General features: G+C 28.1%; 1 protein-coding gene and 1 long non-coding RNA gene across 2 annotated transcripts in view; both read right to left on the bottom strand.

The window, feature by feature from the left end:
- The window catches only part of LOC122497567, a 422,553-nt gene that overhangs the window by 178,999 nt on the left and 216,338 nt on the right, over nt 1-27,216 (bottom strand). The window lies entirely within an intron of this gene.
- Nucleotides 1-27,216, bottom strand: part of LOC122497584 — a 108,626-nt gene that overhangs the window by 41,910 nt on the left and 39,500 nt on the right. Inside the window, exon 2 of the long non-coding RNA XR_006301141.1 lies at nt 18,888-18,945. This is a non-coding gene — a long non-coding RNA (uncharacterized LOC122497584). The remainder of the gene's footprint in view (nt 1-18,887; nt 18,946-27,216) is intronic.

Raw genomic sequence — 27,216 nt, 5'->3', positions numbered from 1 at the left:
TCATAACGAATGGTAATTAATTTGTGATTCAGAAATTAATTTCTAATTTTGAATTAATTAGTCAATAATAAATAGTAGCGCAACAATTTGGTGCAAATTCTTGATTACTAAATTAGCTAAAAACTTGCTCGTTACTAATTGTTGATTCCGGAATAAATTACGAACAAATTTATAAACTTGGCATTGATTTCGAAGTAAACAGTATATAATTCTAGATAACAAAATTGACTTCCGAGTAATTCGCCACTAATTTGTGATTACGGAATTAGTTTTCGAAAAATTCGGTACTACGGATTTAATTTCCAAATAATTTGTGAATGTGGCATTAATTTCAGAATTAAGTTAAATGCTGTTTCCCGTTTATGGAATTAACATTGATATTAGCAATTCTTTGTTATTTCGCGATTATGTACTTCTTAAATAACTTTTTACATATAATTAATTTCTAGCAAATTAGGACCTCATTTTTAATTGTCAAATTAATTTCATAATGATTTGGAATTAATTCGTGATTCCGGAACTAAATTATTTAACGATTTGAAATTAATTCGTATTTCCGGAATTAATTTCATAACAATTTGGAATTAATCAGTGATTTCGGAATGAATTTCATGAGGATTTGTAATTAATTAGTGATTCCGGAATAAGTTTCATAACGATTTAGAATTATTTAAAGACTCCAGAATGAATTTCATAACGATTTGAAGTTAATTACTGAGTTCGGAATTAATTTTATAAGGATTTGTAATTAATTTGTAATTCCGGAATTAATTTTATGATCATTTGGAATTAATCTGTAATTTCGGAATTAACTTCATAAGAATTTGGAATTAATTTTATAATGATTTAGAATGAATTCGTGATTCTGGAGTTAATTTAATAACGATTTGGAATTAATTTATCATTTCGGAATTAATTTGATAATGTTTTAAATTAATTAATGATTTCTAAATTAATTTTCTATCTATATGATATTAATTCGTGATTCCGGAGTTAATTTCATAACGATTTAGAATTATTTATAGATTCGGGAATTATTTTTTCTTAACGATTTGTAATTAATTAATGATTACGGAATTAATTTCTCAACGTGTTGGAATTAATTAATGATTCCGGAATTAATTTCATAATGTTTTGAATTGATTAATGATTCCTGAATTAATTATATATCTATTTGATATTAATTCGTGATTCCAGAGTTAATTTCATAAAGATTTGGAATTAATTCGTGATTCTGGAATTAACTTTATCACGATTGGGAATTCATTCGTAATTTCGGTATTAATTTCATAACGATTTGGAATTAATTTTATAATTATTTAGAACTAATTCGTGATTGCGGAATTAAATTTTATAACGATTAGGAATTAGTTCATCATTTCGGAATTAATTTCATAACGATTTAAAATTAATTTTATAATGATTTACAATGAATTCGTGATTCCGGACTTAATTTCATAACGATTTGGAATTAATTTGTAATTTCGAAATTAATTTCATAATGTTTTGGAATTGATTAATGATTCCGGAATTAATTTCATAACGATTTATAATTAATTCGTAATTCCTAATTGAATTTTATAACAATTTGGAATTAATTAGTGTTTACCCCTAGTAGAAATTTGTCATAGTATCTTTAAGGGCACTGGACAGTTCCACTGGAAAATTTCGAGGCACTTTACAGTTAAACTGGCTAAAAACTATAAAGTGATGTCACGCTAATTTCTTCAAGTTATTGTCCAGTCAAATTTTACAGTTTCTGATCATCAGTCCTGTAGAAAAACTATACAAAATAATTCACTTGGAAATGTCAAAACTTTCTTTATATTGACGTTACGTATTAAACACGTACAAATTTGAAAATATAACGTTAAATTTTTTTGTCAACAAATTAAATAAATTAAAATTTTACGAAACTATATTTTTACTGTTGGTGTATCTATTGTTCCGTATAATAAATGATTTATAATAAATTATCTGTAAAATTATTTTTAAATAACTACATAATTAAAAAAAAATATAAAAATTACTGATTCTTGAACACATGTCATTTTTTTACATTAAACAACATTCACTTTTTCCTTTAATTAAGCACAACACTGAAATAAATATTATTATTTTATCACACTACAAACTTATAAGTAAACCCTAATATGAAGAATTAATTCAGTTCAAACGAAAAATATCTAGCGGTTTCGGGGAGCGAACTCGGGTCACACTGGGACGAAATACCTAAACGCACGCTTTACGCATCACGGCCGTTCTAGTCGATGGACGATTCCGGAAAAATAAGAACCATACTCTACCGGCAGGTAAAGCAGTTCCCTTTTTCATCTTTTCTAGCTCAACTGGCGAATTACTGGACAGCTACTGCATAACACTCTAAAGTTGAACTTATTGATTATTACTGTATAGAAGTTCTGTCTGTCCAGTTATTCTCATGGTACTGTCTAGGCGTTCCGTGAAATTATGTTTCAAAGTTTGTCGTGGCGTTAGCGCTACCGTCAGTCCAGCAACTGAACAGTGTTGTGTAGACATTTTCCATAAATACATCAGAGTATACACTGAAAGAAATAATTCGCGGGTGTAACTAGAATTATGTCTATTTTTTCCGTAAGGAATTAGTAATAAATTGTTACTGTCTACTGTCATTAATTATAGACAGTTCTGTTATTCAGATCGGAGAGCTATACATATGTCAACGTCAATTCATCAATGTAAAACATAACCTCACTTTATTGGACCAATTCTAACTTTTTGTATGTAACAGGTTTGTTAAATTAATATTTATACATATAATAAGAGTATATAATCTTGAAAAGAAATTGTCTTCTGAATTTAAAAAATTAGTTATTTTAATTAACTCAATTAATTGAAGCGAATTTTAAAAAAATTTTTTTTTTCTAAAGGAATTGTCATTAAAAATAAATTTTGATTGAAAAGAAATTTTTATTATTAAATCAAAATTTTAATATTAAATAATTTAAAAAATTTGTTATTTAGTTGTCAACAGTAAAATAAAAGAACAAAATTAAAATTATAAAAACTATAAACTGTAAAACCAAAAGATTTATTTTATAGAAAATATTTCGAAAATGTCAATACACAACTGTTTAGTTACTGAAACTGGCGGTAGCGCTAACGCCACGACAAACTTTGGAACATCATTTCTCGGAACGCCTCGACAGTGCCATGAAAATAACTGTACAGGACTTCTATGCAGTAATAATCAAGTTCAACTTTATATTTTCTTTAACAGTGTTATGCAGTAGCTGTCTAGTAATTCGCCAGTTAAGCTAGATTAAACTTCCATGACTAAAACTGTACAGTAACTTGAATAAATCTAGTCATGCCACGACAAATTTCTACTAGGGACGGAATGAATTTCATAACGATTTGGAATTAATTCGTGATTCTGGAATTAACTTTATCACGATTTGGAATTAATTCGTAATTCCGGAATTAATTTCATAACGATTTGGAATTAATTTTATAATTATTTAGAACTAATTCGTGATTGCGGAATTAAATTTCATAACGATTAGGAATTAGTTCATCATTTCGGAATTAATTTCATAACGATTTAAAATTAATTTTATAATGATTTACAATGAATTCGTGATTCCGGAATTAAATTTCATAACGATTTGGAATTAATTAATCATTTCGGAATTAATTTCATAATGTTTTGGAATTGATTAATGATTCCTGAATTAATTTTATATCTATTTGATATTAATACGTGATTCCGGAGTTAATTTCATAACGATTTGGAATTATTTAAAGATTCCGGAATTAATTTCATAACGATTTATAATTAATTCGTAATTCCGGATTGAATTTCATAACAATTTGGGATTAATTTTATAATGATTTACAATGAATTCGTGATTCCGGAATTAAATTTCATAACGATTTGGAATTAATTAATCATTTCGGAATTAATTTCATAATGTTTTGGAATTGATTAATGATTCCTGAATTAATTTTATATCTATTTGATATTATTTCGTGATTCCGGAGTTAATTTCATAACGATTTGGAATTATTTAAAGATTCCGGAATTAATTTCATAACGATTTATAATTAATTCGTAATTCCGGATTGAATTTCATAACAATTTGGAAGTAATTAGTGTTTACGGAATGAATTTCATAACGATTTGGAATTAAGTCGTGATTGTGGAATTAATTTCAAAATAATTTTTCACTTAGAAATTTGTTTTCTATTAATGTGGTAGTTATTTGTTAATCTGAAATTAATTTTGCACTACAGCGGAATTAATTCTTGAATCCCAAATTAGTTTACTTTCAATTTTTTTTATATTAACTCTACATTTCGGAATTAGTTTTAGAATAATTCGAAATTACATCATTATTTTAGGAGTAATTGAATATTAAGTGCTGATGCAGAATTAATTCCTGAATAATTTAGTCAGTAATTTGTAATTCTGTAATTAATTCTGTATTTAATTTTTCAATAGTTTTTCGAAATTTATAAATATAGTTATTATTTCGGAACCGATATTAATTTCTCGCTGATTATAGACATTAATTTCTATACTTTTGGAATTGGTTTTGAATGCGGCGTTAATTTTGGAATTAGTTTTTTCATACCTATTCTTAAATTTGTAATTACTTTCGAACTAATTATGAAATAATTCATTTATCCGCAGAGTTATTCCGTAAATAAGTTATTCCTCATCAAGTCATAATTACTTCAAAAAATTCTACCAATATCATGTTGTAAATCACAAGGAATTCTTAAAAAAAATACTTCATGTTAATTGCAGAGAATGAAGACCACGTCGTCCACCTAACATTTATTGTAGCAAATCTGATGATTGCAAACTAATATAAATAAATATTAAATGTATATATTTACTCAAAAACGAAAACAACTTGATATTTATAAAATAGTATCATGTAAGTTTTTTTTGTCAAGACATTTTTTTTCTGAAGAAAGAGGAAAAAAACCTTAACAAGCTAACTTGTTTTAAATAGGCTCTACTTGTATTTCATTTTTCCCCCTCATATCTCATTTTTTTCAAAGAGAGAGCCTATTCTAAGATAATTAAACAAGTCTCCTTTTGAAAAGCAAACAGAGACAGTGCGCGGGAAACTTGGTATATATATATATATATATATATATATATATATATATATATATATATATATATATATATATATATATATATATATATACTAATCCTTGACGAATGAGATTGAAGCCATGCTCTTTCTCAGTTCTTAGTAAATATCTCACATGCCGGATTAACCATAGTAGTTTTCTTGGATTATCTAGAACCGGATTAGCGTAAGAACATAATTACATTGTTGCAGTTGAAAATAAACTGCTTTCTGCCAGTCAGTTAATCTCAACGGATTTTAATTAACATTTCCTGACGTATTCATCAACTGTAAAAAATTGTTTTCATCTATATGAGTATTTTTAAATTTTAAATGAAAATTTTTTATTTTATTCAGAATTAGTTTATTCTTTTTAATACTTTCATTAGAATTAAATTACATTATTTCTCTTTTTGAGTGGTTTTATCTATTACCGTTCTTTTAATAAATAATTTGGTTAATGAAAATATAAAGTGGGTCCAACCTTGACTATGTTTCCCTAATTAAAATCCACGTAAACTTTTTTCTCTTGGAATTTGATTAATGAAAACATAAAGTGGGTCCAACCTTGACTACAAGGGGTCTAACTGACTATGTTACCCTATAATTAAAATCCACGTAAACAAATAAAATTTTTAATAAACTAAAGAAACAATAAAAATGATAATTCTTTTATAGAATATATGCTCATAAACTTCAATTTAAATTTCAAAAAAATTGTTATTACATCAAAATGAAAGACGTGGCATTTTAATTACAGCTATTTATATAGTACCTTTAATGAAATAAATGTTAAAATTATGTAAATAGAAAATGAGAACAAGGGAAAAATGAACAATGAGAGGAGAAATACGAAAATTAGAGATTCCTCTTTTTAAAAAACTCATTTATAAGCGAGAAAAAGATGTCTGTCGATGACAGGAAGATTTCCATATTTTTCTCTAGTCATCTCTCTATACTATATATATACATATCGGAAGCTCGCTCACGCGCGCGCATTCAAATTATACTATAAAAGCACCTGCATCCTGTTTTTAGCGCGCGTTCGCATCTAAAATCAAATTATTATATTGACTTAGTGCCAAAAGAAGAAAGAAAAAAAATTTCTGTCCTTTTTTGCCATCTCTTCTCCTTCTACTCTCTTATCATTAGAATTTAAATTTTAAAAAATGTTCGACAATATTGAAAAAAGACACCTACATTTTTTAACACTTCTGCAAAATGTTTGTACTTTTTTTTTTTTGTTCCTTTTAAATAAAAATAATACCTTGCACATTTATTGTCGGTAATAAAAGTCATAAAGTTCATTTCTTCAGTGTTAATTTTTTCTTCTTTTTCTTTATCATCATCTGCGCGACAAAGAACACTATAATGACAAAAAGAGAAAAAAAAATTGTGCGCAAAAGTAGAAGGAGATAAAAAAAATTGTATATACCGTATACCGCTGACATTTACTCATTAGCAAGTGTTGAGTATAAAGTGTTTTTATTTGCTTTTATTTTTTGCTCATCATGTTCTTTCACAGCCAATAAAGTTTTTCATATATTATAAAGTTCGACCTGTGTGTTTTTAACACTTTCCATTCCAGATAGTTTTTCCAGAAATAAATTATTATTCATTTCAGTAATGAAATTTATATTTTCTGTTCTCAAAATTTATTTTTTTTTTTGCTTAATAATTTGTTACTAATTAGTAAATTAAAAGTAAATTATGTACTAACAATTTATTTATTAATTTGTTACAAATTAGTTACTAACTAGCTAATAATAATTAGTACAAATGAAATAGTTATTATAATTAGTTACTGATTAAATAGTTATTAATTAGTTACTAATTAAACAGTTATTAATTAGTTACGGATTAAATAGTTATTAATTAGTTACGGATTAAATAGTTATTAATTAGTTACTAATTAAATAGTTATTAGTTCGTTACTAATTAAATAGTTATTAATTAGTTACTAATTAAATCGTTATATTAATTCGTTACTAATTAAATAGTTATTAATTCGTTACTAATTAGACAGTTATTAATTAGTTAACAATTAAATAGTTATTAATTAGTTAATAATGAAGTAGTTATTAATTAGTTACTAATTAAATATTTATTAATTAGTTAATAAGTAAATATTTATTAATTAGTTACTAATTTATGTGATACGAATTAATTAATTAATTATCAATTTGTCAAGAAACAGTTGCTAATTAATTGAATTTAAAAAAAAGGAAAAATTTTATAAAATAGTTTGTGAAGAAAATAGAAGTGATTCTGGAGAAGAATTGATAATAAAATATAGTGACAAGGATAGTGAAAAAAGGGAATTTTTTAATTTTCAAAAGGCGCTTATACTGTTGGAATTAAAGAAGAACAAATGAGAGTTTCACTCTCGAAATGAAACGGACAGATTTATAAATTAGTTCCGAGGCGATCAAGTAGTGAGAGACGAGAGTGAAATTCGCCTCCTATCAAGATTCCGTTTGCGGATCTAGCACTGCCTGCCTGTCGGCTTTATAACCTTCTTGTCGTGAGTCAGCAGTTGTGAGAGAGGAGAAAATGTGTGTATATATATATACACATTTTCGGGGTGCTTTCGCTGCTTGTCGTATTTTATATATATATCTGCTAATCGTCATTCCACTTTTTTTTATTGTTGCTTCATTTCAACGCCCCATTGCTTTTCTCATTTTTCCGCGACTTTTTTTTCTCATCCCCATCCCTCTCCTTCTGCTAGAATAATAAGGGTGCGGATATTATTAATAAATGTTTCCCGCAAGGGGAAAAAACCATTAGAAAAATAATTAATTAATATCTTTTTAATAAATTTTAAGCGGATTTGCGGTCCAATCCCTCCGATTTGTATTGTTGTATATATATATAAATTTAAATGTCATACTAATTTTAGAAAAAAAAAATATTTTATTTTATAATTTAGGCCAAAGTGCAAATTATAAAAAAGAAGTTTAACTTCATCTCATTTTAAAATCCTAAAAAATTAAGGATGATTAATCGACACAAATCGTTGTTATAATAAATATTATTTCTTTGTGGAAAAAGAAGAAACACTGTACTTTTAAAATTCTATGAGGTCTCCAACAATTAGTTTTGATTCAGCCATCAAAAAAATTAAGATATTTTGAAATTAAAAATGGTGAATTCAATAAGGCGGACACTGCAATTGAAAACATCTACCAATTTTTAAAATATTTGTTATCCAAGGGTTTTAAAGACCACTTATTACGAATTTAACATCAGTTTAAAAAAATCCAAAATGGCGCATCCAATATGGCGGACATGAATTTAAAAAATTTACCATTTTAAATTCGCTAATACTAGAAATCAAAAAACTATTCTCAAAAATTATAATCAAATTCTTTGAAACGATTCAATTATTTTCAAAAAATATTCGAAATTCAATTATTTTCAATATCGAGTATATTTTTATAAAATTTCTAAAATTTGGCACAATCCAATTATTTTCATAAATAATAAAATTTTCACAGAAATTCAATTAATTTAAAATAGGATTTTCAAAAAAATTTCGAAAAAATCAATTATTTAACAAAATTTTTATACAATTATTCACAATAATTCAAATACTTTCACTAATAATAACATTTTCCATTGAAATTCAATTTTAGAAAAATTTTTTTTATAAAATTCTTAAGCAAGAATTCAATTATTTTCATAAATAATAAAACTCATCGAAAAATTTCAAATTATTTTTAATACTATTTTAAATTAATTAAGCGAAAAATTCAATTATTTTCAAAAATAAAATTTTCCACCAGAATTCAATTCTTTAAAATAAACTTTTTATAATATTTATTATATTTCGAAAAAATTAATCATTTAAAACAATTTTTATGAAATTCTTATCAAGAATTCAATTATTTTCAAATATAGCAAAATTTTTCACAGAAATTAAATTCTCTTTAAGGATTTTAATAAAATTCTTCTAAGGAATTCAATTATTTTTGAAAATTTTAATAAAATTCTTAGCAACTATTCAATTATTATCATAAATAATAAAATTCGTCGCAGGATTTTAATTATTTTTAATACAATTTTACAGGAATTGCTATAGAAAAATGTAATTATTCCTAAAAATTTAATTTCAATTCCTCGAAAAAATCAATTATTTAAAAAAAAATGTTTTTTTTAAATTCTTTGGAAGAATTCAATTATTTACAAAAATATCAGAACTTTTTTTACTGGAATTCAATTATTTTCAAAAATTTTTTTATAAAATTGTTCGAAAGAAATCAATTATTTTAAATACAATTTTAATTAAATTTTTTTGAAAGAATTTAATTACTCTTTTAGGTTTTAATTAAATTCTTATATGAAGAATTCAATTATTTTCAAAACTAACAAAATTTGTCACATAAATTAAATTCTTCTTAAACATTTTTATAAAATATTTCTGAATAATTCAATTATTTTCATAAATAATAAAATTCTTCTCAGGAATTCAATTATTTTTAAAAATTTTAATAAAATTCAAAGCAACTATTCAATTATTGTTATGAATAACCTAAAATTCATCGCCCGATTTCAATTATTTTTAATACAATTTTACAGAAATTTTTCAAAAAATTGTATTCTTAAAAATTTAATTTCAATTCCTCGAAAAAATCAATTATTTAAAAAAAATTTTTTTTTAAATTCTTTGGAAGAATTTAATTATTTGCAAAAATATTAGAATGTTTCACAGGAATTCAATTATTTTCAAATATTTTAATAAAATTGTTCGAAAGAAATCAATTATTTTAAATACAATTTTAATTAAATTTTCTTGAAATAATTCAATTATTCTTTTAAATGTTAATAAAATTGTTTATATTGTGGCCTTGGGTCCAAACAATTTTATTTGACAAATCCCAAGAATTCAATTATTTTCCAAAGTAATGAATTTCTTCTTCAAAATTCAATTATTTAAAAAAATTATTTTCAAAAATAACAACATTTTTTTAGCAATTCAATTATTTTCAACAAAATTTAATAAAATGCCACACAGACATTCAATTATTCTCAAAGATTTTAATAGAATTGTTTAGAAAATTTAATTATTTTTAAAAACCTTTTGCAATTCAATTTAGAGATTTTGCATAAAATTAGTTGAAAGAAATCAATTATTTAAAAATTTTTATAAACTTCTTCGCAAGAATTAAATTATTATTATAAATATTTAAATTCTTTCATGAATAATAAAATTCGTTGCAGGAATTCAATTTATTAGCAAGATAAGAAAGAAGTAAATATTTTTGATGAAAATTAAAAAAAAGTCAGGAAAATAAAAAATATGGATTGGAATCTTTGGCAGTTTTGTGAAGTGTCTAAAACGAGTCAAATTTAAAAAAAATCTAATAAAAAATTAAAATTTAATAGATAAAACGTGGAGAAGAAAAAGTCGAAATGGTAACTTGATGACGAGAGAGATTTTGATATTTTAATTAATGTAACCAGGTGTGAGACTCACAACCATTTTTATATATTATATATGTATAGGCCCGAGAAAGGCTTCTTTGAAAATCTCTAAAAATAGGTTACGAGACTCCACGAATGGCTTCCGATTGTGATATATAGAAAAAAAGGGTTTAGTCCGCTGGACAAGACATAATCCCTAGTCTAGTGAAGTAATAGAATCACGTACTCGTTCCCTTAACTTGTTACCCGACTCCCTCAGGACATAAGCTGTCTAGTTTCACACAAAGGGTGTCCAAACGAAAGTGAAACTTTATTTTTATTTTCAAAAAAAATTCTCTCTCTCTCTCTCTCTCTCTCTCTCCCTCTCTTCCTTTCTCCAACGCTACTCCCATACATACAATAAAATATTTTGTTTCACAATTTTATTACAAAAGAGAAAAATTGCAATTTGTTTTTTGTCAAAAAGAAATTTTTTTCTCAAAAAAAGAAAGTTGAAAGCTTTTCAAGAATAAAATAATAAATAAAATACAAAAAAAATTTACAACGTTAATAAAAGTCGAGTATTTAATTTCTTTTCATTCAATATTAAGTGAATTAAATTAAAAGAAAAAAAGAAAAATTTATACGTCTTGATGAATTTGAAAGATCCAAAGTATACTCGAGGAGGAAAAAAAACAACGTTCTCCAAATGACTCTACGAAAATTGTTTCCCCTTTAGATCGAAAGGTTATTTATGTTGGAGTAATTCAAACTCAATCAAGATTGAAGATACCTTGGATGCAGACAAACGCGTTTTTTTGCAAAAAAAAGGAACCAAGAGAGTGCGAGAAGGAAAGAGATTCGCTAATTAATGAATTTTTTATTTTTCCCAACTGTCGAGCCATTAAGGCAAGAAGTGGAGACGCATTTATTATGAAACTAACAAGGGGATACGAATTCATCGACAGTAATAATTTCTAATTTTCGATTCGCCTAACAGACACAAGGGGCGTTAACTGCGAATATTGATAAGAAACAATTGCGATAATTAAAATTTTTAATCTCCGATCGATATTGCTTTCAATTTAAATTTAAGATTAATGGTTAAGAATTCTGGAATAGATTCTAGTTGATATTTTTAAGTTTGATTCTAAGTTGATAAAATGATGCATTATTAATTTATAATTAGTAATTTTTATTTTATAATATAAATTACTCACAAAACATTCTAAATTAAGTCATCTAAACTATAGCACAAACCTCAACGTTTCAAATATTTGCGAATAATTATTTCAACAGCAAAAACAATAAACGAACCTAAATATCCAAATAAAAGGAAGTCAATCATTAAATAGATGGCCTTAGATGATAGTAAACTTTCCTGTTTAAAAAGATCAGCTTGATTTTGCATTAAAGATTCCTTTGGAATGTATGAATCATCCCACTTATCACTGATACCAGATTCAATGAGAATTGACGTTATAGTTTCAAATCGCCGTTTATAGGGTAATCCTCCCTGAAGAAACAATATACTAGGCAGTAAATTAGGAAATTTATTCAAAATTTCAACTCTTGCCTCTTTATACGCATTTCTATGTTTCCCAATAATCAACCGCTCAGAGTCTATCCTTCCCCAGCAGGTGACATTTTTATAATCCATCGACATCTTCACACATTTTTCCAATGATTCAGTAGTATACTTTCCAGCATTCAGCAATGTTTGTAAATATTCCCTCTCAGGTCCAATATTTCCATGCAAAATAATAGTCAAATTAGCGGCAATTATATCTTCAAGTGTTTCAATTCTCTTAAATATTGTCTTCTGCCACTGCAGACTCGATAATGTTGTAAAAATAAACGACGATTGGAGAAAAAAGAATGTCCACATTATTATAAACATTATTCTTTCAATCCCTCTTTTGGGCTCTCGTGGAATTGTAAAACCCAACAACATTCTGATTGTGTACATTATTTTCCAGTAGCGAGGGTCAAATTTCAAGAATCTACTCACCAAGTAAGGCATGAATATCAAGCAAATAATATGCATTAGGTTCATTAAATTCCATTCAGTTCGGATTTTCATTTTATCGGAAAAAATTGGCACCGTGATGGCGTAATTATTCATTCGGGTACCTTTACTAGTGTCAATATAATTATCCCAGCATGTTTTTATGAAGCTAGATTGAATGGCTAAAAAATCAATGCCTGCAAATGTTTTTAGAAAATTCGCCTTGCTACATTTTACCTCCAACCAATTACTTCCTTTTCCTATTTTTATATTTGCGGTAAAATTCATTACTTTTGAGTAGGTATTCGCTAAGTTTACATCAGGTCCATGGATGTTAACTACATGACCAGAGGTCGAATTTCGCATAATGTAGGCATAAGGTGGGTAGTGGAAGAAGAAAACATTTAGTTTATACCCATTTTTACAATTGTCCTGCAACCGAAGTTCAAGAATAGTGACATCCAGGAACTGTTCGGACCATAGAAATTTAAAAAAGTTTTCATACTTTATCAGGTTTGTTTTGACTTGAGTGATGATCAGAACTTTTGGACGTTGTTTTGGATTTGATAATTTGGCAATTGTAGTCATTAGTTTGGATAAAGTTGATGACGGTCCGTGATCATTCTGACTTGAAATGACAACAACCATCGTTGTCTGAAAGTGATGCTCTGGTCGTAGTATCTTCTGCATGTGCTCTTCTGTTTCATTCTCAAAATTAGCAATTCGAGTCTGTATCTTTGTTACAATTTCTTTCTCAATCTTCGAAATTTCTTGATTGTTAGATTTGTTGTCATGCAACAGAAGGACTTGGTTTCCTTTACTTTCTTCTCTTAAAACATTTGCCATATGAGACCAATCTGCTGTTATTTTTCTGCAGCTACAATAAAGTATACATAGAATCACTAACAGAATTTTTAAAATTTGTGGCAACTCCATATTTGTTTCTGCTTCTTCTCCACCTCAACGTTCTAAAACATAAATTGTTAAGTTATAATATAACATAAAGCAGTGTTAATTTTTTATGATTTTTGATATATGCGGATGTTACGTTCCTCGAACGGGAATGTTTGTTCACCTACTGGGAACATATGTACTTACTCTTCAAAATTTTTGTCCTATAATTCAATGTTTAAAGAAAAGCATAAAACTTTCCATCCTTGGTCCCTTTTAGTTAAAACAAAACTGAACATGTAAAGCAAAAAAGCAAATGGAACTTTCTTAAGAATCTAAAGAATCAATAACACTCTACGGAAAATTTGATCTCTAACCAAGATAACACGTAATTTATTTTTTCAACTTTACAAAAGACAGATTGGTAAAAGCATTCAAGTATCAAAGTACAATCAATAAATTCATTTACTTATTTAGTAAAATTTTATGTTGAATTTCGAAAACAATTACCTATTTCTTCTGGAAAATATTTTTCATTTTGTGTATGGCAATTTTTTTAAAAATACTTTTCAGTGAAATAAATTTAAAGAAAAAAAAAGAAATGTGAAATAGGAAGGTATCAGTTTCTCGTGCTGGTAATAATTTATGGGATATGTAATCGAGCGAAGTCGAACCAATTGGAGGCCCTGAAACCGATCGCGATAGCCCAATGCCCGAGACAATGAGTTCCGGCCATTATGGCTTGTCGATTACTCCGATAAGACGTACACACCTCTTGCCAGACCACCGGCCATCTAGAAGGAAATGCCCTAGTATTGGACTCTAAACCTTATATTTTTCTCGTCCTCTATTCTCTCTTTTTCTCTCTCGCTCTCTCTCTCTCTCAATTCCTTTTCTACAATCCTGGGAGCAACCAACGATTCAAAGACCTATAACGACGTACCACAAAGAATAATACCAAACCCAGAAGCTGCCTGTGGTTTATGAGCGCAAAAGACGAGTGAGGGTGAAGAAAATTAAAGTTTTTATGTCTCTGTATTAAAAAATACCCTTTTATATACCAATTTTAAGGAGCTCGATGTTTAGCTGTTGAATAAATATCAGTTTTTTTTTCATGCAGCAAAAATCTTTTGAATAATGCGATAGTTTTTGTTTCCTAACCTCAAAAAAATTGTGTTGGCTTTAATATAATAGGCAAACTTTTTTTAAATAGTCATGCATTTGCTTGAATCTTTTTACTCCGTCGTTGATTACGATTCCGAAATCAGATTTCAAAAATTCAAAATGGCGGGTCCAATATGGCGGACGAATTTTTAAAAAAAGTCGTGGATTTTTATTAAACTTAATATCTAGGGGTTTTTAGGATCGACGATTACGAATCTGAAGTCAGATTTTCAAAATTCAAAATGGTATCAAAATGGGTTCTTTTTCTTAAGTTTCAGACGCGTTAGTGCCAATGACATTACTCAATAAATTCTAATTCAGAATGAATGGAATGTCGTTTATTTATTCATTAAATATAATTTTCCATTATTTTCCCAGTTACAAATTATTTATTCCTTTATGTTAATTTATATTCAGTTTTCGTTTATCTAATTTAATAACATGTAAATTCTATCCCTGGAAATGATAAACGTCGGCATACCAACTTTTATATAAAAATTCAAGTGTATTTTCTTCTTTATTAGTCATGTGGCCACACTCGATAAGAAAATGGTCATCTCTCTGAAAGTGGTAGATTAACCCTCCCTCAAGAGTGAGTTAAATTGTGCGAGTCGATACCAAATCTCGATATATATATACACACAGCGAATAATAGGGGCGTAATGGCCCTTAGGAAAAAAGGGGCCACGCACTAAATTGGTTCTTGCTCTTTATCGTTTGGATTTCGTTAAAAAAAATGAGAGAGAAAAAATTTATAAACAATCTTGTAATTGGTAACCTATAAGGTTACCTCTACATAACCTATAAGGTTTCAAATATTGGAAAATTTTATTTCTTGAAATTAAAAAAAGGGCAAATTAATATGGATCTTTAATTAATATTTGTTTTAAAGGTGATTCTACAATATTTCTAAAAGTCCAACTCCAAATTTGAACGTCTTTTGAACGTATTGTAGAAGCTCCTTAAAGAAAAATTTGCCCTCGGATTTTATTTACTGTTTATTTATTACTATTTTACTATTTTCTATTATTATTATTAACAATTATAACTCTTACCTTTAGTATTTTGATCCCTTTTCAACATAGATTTATGCTTTCTTCTAAAATTGTACCATTAATCGTTTCACATAGAGAGGAAACTCAATGTTAATAAATCACTTCCGGTAGATAGCGCTGCAGTTGCTTTTTCATTCTCGCCAAGTATAATTTCTTTGTTTAGTAAAAAAAATACAAATTTAATATTTAAAATACAATTTTTAATTTAAATTAATTATTTTAAAAATTAATTTAAAAAAAGTAAAAAGAAGAATATTGAAAAAGTATTATTTTATAGCTGCTGATATTTGATCTGAAAAGAGAGAGAGAGAGAGAGAGAGAGAGGAAAAAAAAGAGAATAAGGAGAAGAGAAGGTGTCTATAAAATCGTAAAAAGAGAGTTAAGGGTTTTATAAAATTGGCCCCTTGCCACCATAAGGTCAAAAGTCATTCTTCGACCCTCAGAGGACACACTTAGAATTAATTGAATTTCGAGTGATGGGAACCAACCACGAGTCCCAAATGCGTTTACCTAAATCACGAGGCCATTTACCCGCACGACACTCTCTATTCTTCCGCCAATCGATGCCCTGATTTATCTCAATTTGTTCTCATCCGTTAACGGACATCTTTCAATCTTTCGCTTCTGGCTTTTGAATAATTCACAGCACACTCCATTTATATATACATACTCTTCCACTTCACTATATATATTTGTAAAATAAGAATATATTTATAAAATAAGAATAAAAGGAGTAAATGACCTTAAAAAAATATTTCTCCTAGAAATTTTCTGCATGCGGAAAGATTACCGGAAATTTTACGCAAATGGGAGAATTTTTCAGAAATTACTTTTGGAAGAACTTAAAACTAACATAACCTATAAGATTTTGCTTTTTCTTCTCTGTTTCTGAAATTTTACTAATTAGACATTTTTTATTTTATCTAAGGCCTTTATGACTTTAATCATTTTGTGTAATTCTATAAATATTCTTTATTTAAAGTGTATTTATTTAATTATTAATTAAATAAATAGTAAAATATGTCCTAAGTTTAATTTTATTTTTAAATTTAATTAAATTAGAGTGTAAAAAAGTGAAATGAATTTTCAACGAGAGTTTTGAAAGTGAATGAAATAAGATGTGAATATATACTAGACACCTTGTAATGGGAGAGAAAGAGAAAGAGAGAAGAGAACGGGTTGGGTGGTGAGTGCGTCTGGGTAATATGATCTTGTGGCGCTGCGGTGGACTTGTAATGCAGTTAGGCCTGCCAAGGGGGTCACTTCTCACTTAATAACTCGAACCACAAGTAATGCGAGCTACCGAAAGGTCCAAGTAATACACGCGGCTACTTGCTACAAGATGTTCTCACGTATTTATCTCTCGACGTAACCATGTAATACTTGTCACACTTGGGTGCCTTTGGCTATTCAGGTTTCATTTAGAAAATATAACAAATTAAATATTATACTATCATCATTAATGATGACAAGAAAATTTCAATTTTAAATTCTAATATTTCACAATTTATTCAAACTCAATTTATACAATAAGTTTTAACTACAAATTTCCAACAAGAACTTATTACCAAATAAACTGAAATCTTTTTTTTATGACTAAAAAAAATAAGCTGAAACTGTTTTTTAAGTCTTAATCTTGTCATTCATTTTATTATAATTTATAAATCAAAATCAGAACAGCGGGCACAATGAGAGTAAGAGAGAAAAATCCCAAACATCTCTCTCACTCTCATTGTATACCCGCACTTTAGTGCCAACCGTGCCTACACTTAAGGTACTTCCACAATTTTTTTTTATTTAACAAAATTCATAGTAGAAACAAACAATTTTCAGTTATCTATAATTTTAGTTATAAACTAATACTAATAGAATAATTATTATAACTAAAATGCAGAATATAATTTTAATTTTTCTACTTATTCTAAGAACTAAAATTATATATATATATATACATATATATATATATGATAATTTAAAAAACAATCATCAGGAAAATCGATACAAAAATTGTTTTTCCTCCTATTTTATTGTTATTTCTTGTTTTACCATTATTTTCAATTTATTACCTGATTTTAGGTAAATAATGTGACGATACATTGCGTTAATATGAAAGCTCTCAATGAAAAATTGATTTATGGTATGAAAGCACTGAGAGCATTACCTTGTAAGTATATAGCGTGATATATATATCTACGTGTATATATACACATCACGATAAAGTTTGAGTATATAACGTACTAATGATATCCACGTTAACGATGTATTTTCATCCGTTGAGAAAAGAGTTTTTGGCATCTGGTTTATGATCATGTGTTTTTGTATATATAATATAAAGTTTCATCAAAAAAAAAAAAGAAAGAAAGAAAGAAGAAATGCTCATAGAACAATATTTCTTCTTTGGATCGATAAAGTTATAAAATATATAGTTTGACGCCCGATAGACTCGATAAGAGGCCGGTAATTGCTGCTTGTTCTACAATTTTTTTTCTTTCGTGTAGGAAAAGGTATCATTCTATCTCTATTTCTCGGCACAAGAAATGAGTCATGAACGTTTAAAAAAGAGCATCCCTCCCTCTTTTCTAAATAGCCTCCTGTGAATTCATTCTCTATTTCCCGAGTTTTTTTTCTTCTTCATTTCCTCTTTATTTTTACCTCTTTAATTTCTCATTCATTTCATTTTGCTCACTGCATTAACATTTCCAGTTTTTTTTGCCGCGAAGTGTATTTTATATAGAGAGACATTTAAATCTCAAGTCTTATTATTTTCAAAAGGTTGTCCATGGACAGTTTCTATATTATTTAAAAAATAATTTCTTTATTTTTTTATAAATTTTTTTTTCATTCTTGATAAAAATTTTAATTTTATTTTAAAAATGATGTATTTTAAATTCTTTTATTCTGAAAATAAGTTTTAATTTTATTCTAAAAATGTTGGACTTTCTTTTTCAAAGAGATATTAATAAATATTTAAGAATGAAAGAAATTAAAGGATAAAATGAAAATATACAATTTCAAGAGGTGGCATTTTTGCGATAATGTATATATGTATATATAGATATATGTATATATGTAATAAAGTGGCAAAAGTAACATGTTCTTTATTTCAAGTGAGAACGGTTTCTTTCAACTTTAATAAGAAAGTTTTTTACTGAGCAATGAAAATTCACTATAAAAGTTTAATATTTACATGTAATTTAAAAAAATGGTTTGGCATAATTTTATGCTTTTACTCACGAAAAACAAGTTCTCTTCCATTTCATGGTCGGCAAAAGTCCATATATTTAACACTCACCTGCAAAAAGCAAATATTAATATATTATTAGATAAAAATTTTGTTAGATATTTTTATTTTAAAATACTTTCTATTGTTTTTCATTTTATTTTCTATTATTTAATTTTTGTGTCAGCATTTTTCATTACCAGATTTTTACTTCTGACTTGCGGCCTTATTATTTTATTATTTAAATTTATTATTTTAAAAAAATCAATCAAGTAAAAATAATTTAGGAAAAATTTAAAAAAAAAATTAATTTAATCAACCAAAAAACGATTAATTAAGCAGTAATCAGAATTCAACACTTTTTGCTACTCATTTATTCGTGGGATAATGCTTGTGGTAGCAAATTTTTTGATGCTAATAGTAGCATTAGTGATGAGACGAATCTGAGAAGTTGAATGACGTCCAGAGAAAGTCAAATGAACCTGGTGGGAATCTTCATATATATATGAGAAGTAGCCTGGGAAGCAAATATTAGCTCTGAATTTCTAAGAAAAAAGAATTTAAATTTTACTTATTCAGAGAACAAATAATGAAATGAGCAAACACAAAAATTACTTCATACCGTCAATTTTTTTTTATCAAAAAAACCTTTCATTTTCAATAAACAGTTTTTTTTTAAATTTTTTATATTTTCTTATTAACCTGTTATTCAGAAAATAATTCAATAAAATATGTTTTTTAATTATATAATCAAAGAGTTTAATTAATAAAGTAGTAATAATAATATAAACCCTATAAAGTTTTTTGGAGTCGCTGAATCCGAATTTTTAGTCAAAATTAAAAAAGGCGATCAACAAAATTTAAGTTTTCAAATTTTGATCAAAGATTTGGATTCAACGACCCAAAAAACCCCCGAGTGAGCATTTTCAGACAAATTCCGTTAACTTTTAAATTTCTCGGTTGCCATTTTGGAGCCGCCATTTAGAATTTTTGAATTTTGACCCAAGATTTGAATTCAGCGACTAAAAAACATAAATGATGAGAATATTATGTTAAAAAAAAAAGAAAAAAACGTTTACACCCTTGTGGCACAAAAACTTTATTTTGACAACACTGTTAAGGGTTTATTAATAATAATAATAATGGCAAAACTAATAATAATAATAATAATAATAATAATAATAAAAATATTAATAATAATAATTAATAACAGTAATAGTAGTAATAATACAGTGGTAATAATTATAAAAGTAATAATTAAATTATAAAATTGAAATTAAAAATCATATTTGTTAACATTTTCATAAAAATATTTTAAAAAGGGATAAAATTGAAAATTATTAATTAACAAACGTATGTATAAAGAAAATCAAAATATCATAATACATCAATCATTTACATTTATTTTATATGCTTCAATAAAATTAATAAATTTAAGTACACAATATTTGCAGTAAAGAGAAAATTAATATTTCAATAATTAAATATTATGCATAGAGAAAATTTTGTTTTAAAATATGTTTGTATATATATATATATATATATATACATCAAATATTGTGGAGCAAAATAAAAAAAAGGCAGAAAAAAAATTGTATCCCGAGGGAGTAGAATACATTTAATAAGCGCGGTATATTCATTGAATCGAGAAATTGAAGTTGATCGAAATTTATATTTGAAATAATAATGTTGAGTGCTGAGAGGGGGGAGAGGGGCAATTTGTGTATTTTTATGTGAAAAAAAATCCAAAAGCATACTGATTGAAAATCATTACCAATAATTTCAACAAAATATTTTAACTGATTTCAGTTTTATTAATGTGTACATACCTAACATCTTTTTTTTAAAAAAAGAAAATAACATGTTTAAAATTTATATTTTTTTAAAAGTAAATATATAAATATAATTTTTAATTCCTTAACTAACTTTGTTTGTATACATATAATATATATATAATAATTTTACGTCATTAATTCAATGGTGAATTTGAAACGAGCGTGCAATTCATTTGCGGATTTTCCAATGATCCAGTGTGGCAATGTTATAATTTATGCGCGCTTGTATTTTACATTAAAAGTAATCCTCTTTTCGATGCCATTTCACCATTGTACGGATACTCTGTAATTTGTTGATAGGATTCAGGACAAAATTTTGCGGTAAAATTCACATCGTCCGTTAATTAAGAAATAAATATATAAATATTGCGAAAATTTACAATAACAATTATTTGTTTCTTTTTTAACATTATTATAATTGTAATAATTATTTTTTTTTATTTCATTATCATTATTAATAATTTTAATAATAATAATAATAATAATAATAATAATAATAATAATAATAATAATAATAATAATAATAATAATAATTTTTTAGTAATATTATTTATTTTATTTTTACTAAAAAAAGAATTTGTTGTGTTTAAATATTCGCGCGCATTCTTGTGTCACTACCGGAAATGCTTCTAATTGGTTCGCGCCAATATAGTTGCACTTGGTCCCACATAACCTCTAAATTATCAGTTGTAAAAAAAAGCCGTTGAGCTAAGTGCAAAAAAATTAATCTGGTTTGATAGTATTTTAATCTAAAGTAATTTAGTAAGAAAAAGAAGAAAACAAGAAAAATAAATGTGAAAATAGATCGAGAAGACCAAGAATCAAGAGTAAATGATTTTTGAAAAATTGAAAAAGACAAAATATCAACGCAATAATTTTAACAAAAATGCGAATAATAACTGACATAATAGTTAGGTAATAAATAATACCTAACCTAGAAATAAAAGACATTTATAAAAAAGAGAAAAGATTATTAGAATTTTAGAACTTAACAGTAAACACTTCTGAGAAAAATAAGTTTTTTAGACTTGATTATAAAACAAACAACTAAATTATCGTTTTAGTGACTCTTTAAATTAAATGAAAAACAAAATAATTAAACTTTTTATTCTTTTCATAACAATTTTTTTCTTAGTGAGTTCTTGTTATTTCATGTCTTTTTTTATAACATTGCTTGTCTTTACTGTAAATCTTACAGTCCCATAGGAGTCAATTGACTTTCTTTTTTTCTGAACCCCGCAGGTTATATGAGGTGCTGGTCCTATTCTCACTCAGGAATTCACCTCTCCACTCCCACCAACCCTTTTTTTTATCCCTTTGGGGAACCCCCTCTCACACTCTACACCCAAACCCTCAATCTTTCCTTTCTTTTCAACTTTCATCTTGAAATTCACCCCTCCAATTTTTTTTTTTGCGGCATCCCCAGTATTTTATAACCGTCTGCTCTTTATAAAAAATAGGAGGAAGAAAAAAAAATTTTTACGATTCTTTATTCCCGTGCACGGAATTCACTATAGTCTTCATTTTCGTTTTCTTTACGATGCAACCAACATTAAATGAAACCCATTCTATTTTAACTTTTATTGGGTTTTGGGATTAATTACTTTTTATTTCTATTGTGCGCGCAGTCTTAATATTTGTTTCGATTAAAAAAAAAGAAATAAAGTGACTTTGTTTTCTTTATTAATTTATTTTATGAATTGTTGGAAGGTTTTTTTTGTATTTGTAAAATTAAAAAAGTACGTTGAAGGAAACAAGGTATTTTATTTAAAAAAATAAAATAATGTGACTTCGAGGTCTTTAACATTTTTTTTAAATCCGTTGAAATTGAGAATTTGCGGTTTTCGTGCCAAATAGAAAATCTACGAATTGAGCCAATAAACGAAGAATAGAAAATATTTTTTTAAAGTTGGATCTTAAATTAAAGGAGAAAAAGAAAAGGAGAATAGTTTTTTTTATAGATTTATTTATTTCAAATGACGGTTTTCATTTAATTAAACAGTAAACGTGGATTAGAAAATTAGATTCGAATTCAGAATATCTTTAAACATTTTAGATGTGATGCGCTAAAAATTTTTATGTGATCACCGTTTTGAATTGTGATGTCACATAACAAACTTTCGGCACAAGGAGAAATTCTTAAGAATTGAAATACTTTTTAATGCAAATTTCGACAGCAAAAATAATAAATGAACAGAAAAATCCAAAGAGTAGGGTGAAAATCAACAGTCTATCGACTTTTTGGGTCAACGATGATTCTTGATGAAACAAATCGGTGAGATTTTCCTGCGCTACAATTGACTTTGGAATATACATTGCATCCCATTTATTACTGAGACCAGCTTCCACAAAGTGATTCATAACACGATCGAATCGATCCCTGTAAGGTGAACCTTCCTCAAGATATATTCCACTAGGGAATAATCCGGCAATTTCTTTGAGAATTTTCATTTTCATTTGTCCATCTTGATTTCGTGTCGCTTCTAGGTGTACCAGGGCAACGTCCTCTCTGCAAACATAGGTGATATTTTGATAAGCCATTAGATATTTCAGCCAATTCTCAACCGTATCATCCGATATAATTGCATTCATTGTCATATTTTGAAAAGCGTCATTATCGTCAAATCCACCTTTCTCCGAGGTATTTGTATATCTAACGAGTGTGAAATCAGCATCGATTAAATCCTTAAATGTCTCCATTTGTTGAAAGGACTTCTTTTGCAATTGCATTTCGGAGAGATTTGTAAAAATATAGGACGATTGGAGAAAATAGAAGAACAACATCGATAGTAATACAATTCTCTCAATGGATCTCAGTGGCATTTTTGGTGTTGGAAGTCCAAGTACTATTTGCACAATGTACATTATTTTCCAATAGCGAGTGTTGAAGTTCAAATACTTTGTTATCAATACAGGGAGGAAGAAAATGGACAAAATACTCATTATGTTAATGAGACGCCATTCGTTTGTAAATACGATATACTCGTTCGATAGAATCGGTATCAGGGCTACGAATCTGAACATTTTTGTACCTCTTGAGATGGTGACAAAATTGTTGACGCAAGTTTCGTAGATTGCTGCCTGAACAGCAATGAATTGTAGTTCATTGTGAATTGTCATATTCATAATGCCAGTATTTTCAGGTTTCGTACATCCTATTATATCCCAGTTGGAAGTATCTGGAATTATCAATTCGGTGGAGAAGTTTAGACACTTTGACATCACCTTCATCGATCTAATGTCCGGTCCATGAACATTTAGAATATGTCCAGTGGAGTTGCGTTCAACGTAGGCATACGGTGGATAGTAGAATAAACCAACTTTCATTTTGTAGCCATTTAAATTTTTCAACTTGTCAGGAAACAGAATGCTGTGTTTGGATAATTTCTTCTTGGAAAAGCTTTGTCTGAACGGATTGTAGTGATGAATTTTAGCAAACTCGAATTTTTGAATTTCGTCAACTGCGGATTTTTTGATAATCTCCAGAATCGTGATGTCAAGAAATTGTTTGGACCACATATCCTGGAAGAATCGACAATAATTGTTAGGGGTATCAATTTTTGTTATCAGCAGTATCTTTGGACGTGTCTTTGGTTTTGACATCTCCGCAATGCTGCCCATGATGTCGTAAATCTTTGATAAATCTTGTTTGGCATTTTTTGTGGGAATAATGAGGACAATCGTTGCTGGAAGTAGAGGCATTAGTAGACTCTGTATATTACCATCAATGATACTGCGAAAATTAGCAATTTGCGTTGGCAGTTTTCGTGAGATACTTTGACCGATTTGATAAATTCCACTGTTGTTAAAATCATTTTCGTACAATACTAGCAATTGATTTGTATCACTATCTGCTTTTATAGTTGCTGCTAAATTATCAGGCCAGGTATGATGAGTCACTAAAGGATCCCCACTGATACATTTCATAGTGCAGAAGGATATAATTATTACTCTTTCGAGCAGCTTCATTTTGTTAGGCTATCAGTGAGTGGATAGCACCTACAGAGTCAAAAATTCTTTAACGATGTTGTCAAGTTTGTTAGCCTTTAGCTAAACAAAATCAGTAAATTAATTTTTACAACTAGTATTCTTAGGTTTGATCTTGTTGCACCTATCAACGATCCTGACTGAATTACACTGGTGTCCTAGAAACTGCAGAGTGGAGTTTTAAAGTTGAAGGTCTCTTAAAAAATCAATCATTGACAATTGAAACTTTACTGGAAGATTAATGGTTATCTTTAAGTTTTGTCAAGTTAAGGGTATATTTTTCAAAAGAAAATTCTTTCTTGATAAGTACACGAAGCTATGTTTAAAAATCAATTTTCTACACAGCCTGTGCTTAACATTTCTTTGAAAAAAAAGTTTTTGTTTTCAGTACTGTATTTATGTTAACATAGGGTTTAGAAAACTGAACATTCTACTACAAAAGACAACTTTAAAAAGCAGGTTTTGCAAAATTGTCCTTCCTACATGGAATTATAATACTCCCCAGGGTTAGAGGTCGAACAAATTCTAATATTTTTAATCAATAATTTCCAATTTATTCAATCTAATATAATACCTACATATATGCATGCCGCATTAGTATTCAGGGATTATAAATATCAGTGCAGAATAATATTATATGAATAATTTATTTGACTATTAACAACTCGATCATTTATTCTTGCACTCAACTATTATTCAAATTAAAATAGAAGAAGAAAATTAAAATGTTATCGACAATTTTATAAATAATTCGTTTCTTCAAATTAGACGTCGTTTCCTTCGTGGTACTTTTGAGCTTATCTTCTTTAATGCTGTAGAATTTTTAGCGATGTAATGGTACATCAATTAATGGAATTCATTAATTTGGATAGACATGGCTCAACGAAATTTGTAATTCACTACTAAAATTTAGGATCTTGTCATAGCAGGTACATCCTTACAATCTTGACCTATATGGTCGTAGTCGAGGCATCTATGACATCTTGTGACCATAACTCTCCTTCTAACTTTACAGGACACGAAACCAATCTTAACGTGTCCAATTTTCTCCAAATTGTCAGCGTCCTCCTGGATGGTGACCAAGATAGCAAGATTCACTCTTCTCTTATTGGGTCCAAGGACCGTCACTTTTCTGCTTCCTACTGTTACAGTCAAAATATTTTCTAGGGTTTCTGGATACCTTCCTGTTCTGTAAGGCTATCCATGTCTCGAATTTCCAGCGTAGTCTGTCGGTCCTCCATCTACACCTTACCTAATTCTTCAATTACCTTTGTCACCTCTTCGATGAACGACACCTTATTTGATGAACCTCCAATTTTAATTAGGAGATCTCCCTTCTTAGTGACTCTTGCTCTCATAACCTTTGTCTGACTGGCCCCCAGGTCAGCCTCTTCATGAACTTTCTTCAGCACTTTGGCGAATGTAATTCCTTTAGCCACTTTGACGACCATCGTTTTTCGTCATTTTCTCCAAATACCTTTGTCACCTATTCGGTGAACGACACCTTATTTGATAAACTTCCAATTTTAATTAGAAGATCTCCCTTCTTAGTGGCTCTTGCTCTCATAATCCTCGTCTGACTGACTTCCAGGTCAGTCTCTTCACGAACTTTCTTCAGCACTTTGGCGAATGTAATTCCTTTAGCCACTTTGACGACCATCGTTTTTCGTCATTTTCTCCAAATACCTTTGTCACCTATTCGGTGAACGACACCTTATTTGATAAACTTCCAATTTTAATTAGAAGATCTCCCTTCTTAGTGGCTCTTGCTCTCATAATCCTCGTCTGACTGACTTCCAGGTCAGTCTCTTCACGAACTTTCTTCAGCACTTTGGCGAATGTAGTACCTTCAGCCACTTTTGACGACCATCGTTGTTTGTTGTTGTGGCTTTCTATCCTTGCTGCCTGAACATGTCTTTGATGCCTGTATGAGCGATGTTAAGCTTTTGAGTCCATCCTTGATTGTCATATTAACATTCCTCTGTACTTCACAGGACTTTCGCATCTTGCTGACCTCTTCTTCCATTTTTAAAATTCACGCTGCCTTCTCCTCTTGAAGCTTTATACATTCGTCTAGATCATTATTGCAGCTGGCAATGTGTTAACTTTGTAATAAGTCCAGGCGACGAACATGGATAGAGTAATTAGTAATTACACTCGCGACAGAATAATACCTACTTCAAGGAAATTTGAAGCCAGCTAAATTTGTGCCAGCTCTAACCAAGAGAAAAATGATCTAGATGTTACGACAGATCCAGATGACTTAACATTAGTATCTAAATTACCTCTACTTATGAAATCCAATTTCAACAGCAAAAGCAATGAAAGAAGATACAAATCCAAAAAGAATAGTAAAAATCATCAACCTGATAACTTTGCACATAAGTGATGATTCTGTATAAAACATATCAGCATGAACCTCCAGAAGAACTGGCTTTGGAATATATGCAGCGTCCCATTTTCTACTGAGACCAGATTCTACAAACAGTGGCATTATATCATCAAAACGATTCTTGTAAGG

This window comes from Leptopilina heterotoma, unplaced genomic scaffold (assembly GCF_015476425.1).
Source record: "Leptopilina heterotoma isolate Lh14 unplaced genomic scaffold, ASM1547642v1 Lhet_1, whole genome shotgun sequence".
Classification (NCBI taxonomy): Eukaryota; Metazoa; Arthropoda; class Insecta; order Hymenoptera; family Figitidae; genus Leptopilina; species Leptopilina heterotoma.
This window is presented reverse-complemented; position numbering and strand designations above follow the sequence as displayed.